General features: G+C 39.2%; 1 protein-coding gene across 4 annotated transcripts in view; it reads right to left on the minus strand.

Annotated features, from left to right (window-relative positions):
• NEK7 (NIMA related kinase 7) overlaps window positions 1-5,120 on the minus strand; it is a 95,036-nt gene that overhangs the window by 20,724 nt on the left and 69,192 nt on the right. The window lies entirely within an intron of this gene.

Below are 5,120 nucleotides of genomic sequence, written 5' to 3' on the forward strand. Positions count from 1 at the left end.
TAGCAAGCCGAATGTGAGTCAGTGCAATATTGTTACAGAAACGCCAAAAGCCTGCTGGGATGTATTAATAGGAATATTGTGTGCAAGTCACAGCAAGTAATTCTTCCACTTCATTCAGCAATGTTGATGCTTCACGTCCTTTATTGTGCCCAGTTTTGGGCCCCTTACTTGAGGAAAGATGTAGATAAACTGGAAAGTGTCCGGAGAAAAGCAAAAAAGAGACAAATTATCTTAAAAACATTATACCTGAGGACAGGCTAAAAGAACTGCCATTATTTGGACTGGAGAAGAGAGTGAGTATGTGAAAAGTGTTGAAACAGTAGAAGGGCTGTTATACAGAGGATGGGAATCGATTGCTTTTGGAGACCAAAGGAAACAAGATAAGAAGTACAGGGTTTAGACTGCAATGAGGAAGATATAGATTGGATCAAGGTAATTAAGTTTTGGAACAGTTTACATAGAGAGGTGTGGGAGTCTGTAAATAGCAGTTAGATGAACATTTCCCTGGATGGTTTAAATAGAGATGATCCTGTGATGGTGCAGGGGGTGGGACTCCATGACCTCTGAAGATGCCTTTTAGCCCTATTTTTCTATGATTCAGCATTTATAAAGGCTGTTGCTGATTTACAGAGAACAGATCAAGTCAAATTAATTAGTAACATTTTTATGAGATACATATTTGGTTGCTAAAGGCAACAGAGTTAACATGTTGAAATTCTATGATCCTTTTATAATCAGGAGAACATAAAGTAGGATGTCTGTCACATTTGGCACCAATATAACAGGTGGAATACTCTGTCCATTAATAGTGTCCATAATTCAAAGAACAGGAAAGATCAGAGAGGCTCCAGAGAAGAACCGTGAGTGTGATTAGAATATCACATAGTAAAAGAGTCAAGAGCTGAGTCTACATCATGTATAAAAAAAATTACATGATCATTTATTTACACAGAAAACAAAAATTTGGTAACTGAAGGTTCTAATCAACTACTGGAACAACAAACACTGTGGTACCATTGGCATCTTTTAAATCAAGACCGGATAGTTTCTAAGATAAACTCTTGTTCAACTACAGTTGGTTTTATTAAGGAGTCAGACTAGATCACAGAGGTCCAGAGAATAAATCTATTAGATTGGTTTGTGCATGCTATGGGTAAGAACACACCAATTTCTTTTTGGAAATTTGTTAATATCTATAATTTACATATTAAAGAACTGTACCTCTGATTTTTGTATTTTATGAACAGCCTCCAAACTGCTCCTCTAATGAAGGAGATGAATAAAGCCATAAATTACTAGCCTCAACTATAAATTGAGGTGGCTATCTGTGAGAAATTATAGGCTAGTTGGTGGATCATATACACACTGATCTGCTCCTGCCCACAAGAAAGAGAAAAGACTCTCCACAGGTCCTGAGATCCATATGCACAGAGAGCATTTGGATCATCTTTTCTGTAGTCTACTCTGACTCTGCATAACCCACTTTAATGGAAGTATATTGGAGTTCCAGACAGTAAAGTTTTCATGGTCAGTTATTATGGTCTCAATGCAGAGGGTACTGCACTTTCAGTAGATCAAGGGATTTACAAGAAATGGAGACCATGCAGACCTTCCTCTCTGCCCCCAAGAGGGCACTCTAGCCATGCAAGTGACAACTGTCTGCTATATGCAAAGAGCAAAGCAGCCACCAAAACATGTCATGGAAGAATTGAAGGGTTACATTACTTCTACACTGAATTCTTCTCTTTATAGCTAAGCTTTATGAGCTGCCACCAAAGCCATTAATAGATTCTGCTTTTAAGATGTGCAGCACTCTCTAGCTGGAATTCAGAACGGAAAACAGAATGACAGCATACTGAAATGAACAGTAACTACCCATTTTAAAACACACGGTGACTCCAATATTACAGCTGTGTATTGGGAAGGAGGGAATTAAATGTCAATACATCCATCAAAGGCCATAAAGAGAAATTAAGAAAGTGTGTCTTTGTTCTCAAGCATCTCTCTAGTCAGTGTAGATGCAGAAGAAGTTATATCTAATTCTGACAGGAATGCATGCAGAGTTAAAAGAATATTAACTACCCCTAGCTAAGCCTCTATAACTATTGCAACTTGTTTTAAGAGCTGTTTTGAAGTTCGAATATTTTGGCAAATGTAATTTATTTATTGGACTTCCTTCATAATCGACAGATATAAAATCGATAAGTATTGGAAATTTCTTCATATCTCTGAAAATCTGTTTTTGCTTTGCTATTCACATATTTAAAAAGTAGGTGAAAGATTAGCATATGGACAAAGCTCGTAATTCCTGTAGTTGTAATATCTTTAGGGGTACAAGGACTGTGGAAAACAGTAGAGAGGAAAAAAAGGACTGATTTCAAGGAAAGTCTGAGGAAACCATATCAGAGGTACCATGAGAAATCTTTTGTTGCTAAATATCAGTTGTATCAAGAATGTCATAAAAGTGATATGATAAATTAGTGCACTAACTAACACTGGTGCTAAGTAGTAAGTAAAATGTTTCCAATGTAGACTTACTTTAAATTAAAAAGTTCAAGATAATTTCCTGGGGTTGAATCTTCCCCAATGCTACCAACAAAACCCAGCTTTAAAATAAAATTGAGTCTTAAAGAAGGTATCTGTTTTCTTCTTCCCTGCTGATTTCTGTTTGTAAGAGAGGCCTTTAAAAGGATCCTTTTGAACCCTAGCTCAGTCTCGAAGCCCTGTATAACTGATGTCCTACAGTGAACCTAAAAATATAGTACTGAAGCAATTGTTTTTCTTACCTATGTTTTTGATTTATAACTCAAAGGAACAGACCAACTCTCCCCGACGTGTGTTCCTCCTCTATGGCATGGTAGATTAGAAATTTACTGGTTTCTGCAAACACAGTAAAGTAATGTTTGTTGCCACTGCAGTTTGTTCACATTGTTGTTTTGTGTACCATACTTTTTACAGGAATTAGCAGACCCTAATCTATAATGAGCAACATGAAAGAAAACCATAATACTGCCTGAACGAGTCACTGATATACCATGCCAGCAAGTACTATAATACTCTTCAATGACACAGTGATCTACAAAATCTCAGGTAGAAACTTTCCGGATTAAATTTAAAAACTCCAGAAAAAGAAAACTAAGCAAAAAACATTCCCTCCATTCTCATTTATTTTTTATATGAAATAACATAGATTCCCTCAGCTAATTTGTGGCATGCCTGCCAAAAAGACTGGCCCTCCTTGGTCTAGATACTTTATGTTGTCTAGAGATAAGTTCACCATCCATTTTGCAGGACGTCTTTGAGTTGGATTCATAAAAATTCTGCAGGATCTCACACTTCTAACACATTTAAGATTTTGGATTCAAAATATGCACCTGTACAAAAGTTTTATAGTACCTAATTTATACCTAAAAAGGTTTACACCTAATTTAACACATAACAATTTAACTCTACTAGAAGTAGTAAGACCTTCCCCACAACTTTCTCAGTTTTAAAGGCACTGATTACACCCTATTAAGAGCCATTCCTCTTCACATTATTTATATTCAGATACAACAGTATCTGTTGTGCAGCTGTGACTATTTTTTAGAGGTCCATTTAATCTCCCTAGCTTCCAGATCTCCTCAAATGATATTCACAAGATAGGGATTCCCTGAGAATGCCTTCTGTATAGATAATTTAAACACTTACCATGTACTATCCAATTTCCATCACAAAAGGAATCATGTGTTTTCATTTTTATAATTTTTAGAATTCAAAAAATACTTTTCTTTTCATTCCTTTTTTAAAAAGGGAGAAAAAAATGCCTGTATTTTATCGAGTTACATCCTAAGGACCTCATCTCATTCATCCTACTTTATGATATGTAAATTTGTCTTCAGATGGGAAGACTGCAAATACAGAATAGGATGATACAAATATTTTGTAAAGCACAATTAAAATAATTGTAATTTTGTGTTTACAGAACCCTGTAAGAGAGTAGAATTTCTGTGCTCAACATGTAGCTTTCCCAAACTAGCTTGCTACTACGTAACCAATTTTTCCCATATGACTTTGACTTCCCATATAATTTATCCAAATCCAAGCTAATTTGTTACAATTTTCCATATATGGAAACTAGTTATTGAAGGGTCATCTTAGATTCATTCCCCCACTGCTGCAGTGGGGAAAGCAGCAGCAGTGAAAAAGCAGCAGGGAAAGCAGGGGCAGGGGTGGAGGGCAGGCAGCCTGTACTCTGTCCCCATGCCGTTTGCCCCGCTTCTTGTGTCTGCATCCCCTGATGCCATCCTCCCTGCCACTTGCCTTCCCTGGCCAAAGGTCCCCACCTTCCCCCCAGGACCTGGCCCCTGCTCCCATTTACCTGATGTGGTGGCTCTGACTTCAGCTTTGGCCAGGGTCCAGAGTGAACAGTGGCTCCATACCTGACCAGGCAGAAGCTACAGCAAGAATTCAAGCCCGAGCCCCAGGTTGGAGCCAAAGGTGCAGCCAAAGCAGCTCCCCTACTGCTGTCTGGTCTCTCCCCTTCTATTCCCCTGCCACCATACAATCTCCCTGCACTCCCCCACTCTGCATTGGGCAGTTTCCCCATGCTCCCCAATTTTCCCCACCGTGTGGTCTCCCTGCACTCTTCCTGGACACTGAGCAGTCTCCATGCACTCCCCACCTTCATGCAGTCTTCCCATGGTCCCTTCACCCACCCCTGCATGATCTTCCCACACACCTTACCCACCACAAGGTCTCTCCAACCTCCCTCCAACACCCCCACCCCACCCTATACAATCTTCCTGCATTCATCCCCCCCTCCCCCCGCCCCCAGTGTAATTTCCCAGCACTCTCCCTGCATCACAAAGTCTTCATCAGGTCAAGGCCAGAGTTGGGGACAGCACCACAGCAGCTACTTGCCCTGGACTGTACTTGAATTTAAGATGAGGTCCCCCCCCTGCCCCCATGTTGAATGTTGCTTCAAATTTTGTTTTTATTCCGTCTGAACATAGGAAACAGCTAACTTCTACTTGTCTCCATGAAATGCATCAAATTTTCTATGATGGCAAAGTGTAAATTTATACATGATTACAACGTGTTCCAACAGTAGATTAAAAGTTATGTGCAGTCTCTACCAT

The sequence above is a fragment of the Crocodylus porosus genome, unplaced genomic scaffold, assembly GCF_001723895.1.
Source record: "Crocodylus porosus isolate Cpor-Errol unplaced genomic scaffold, CroPor_comp1, whole genome shotgun sequence".
Lineage (NCBI taxonomy): Eukaryota > Metazoa > Chordata > Crocodylia > Crocodylidae > Crocodylus > Crocodylus porosus.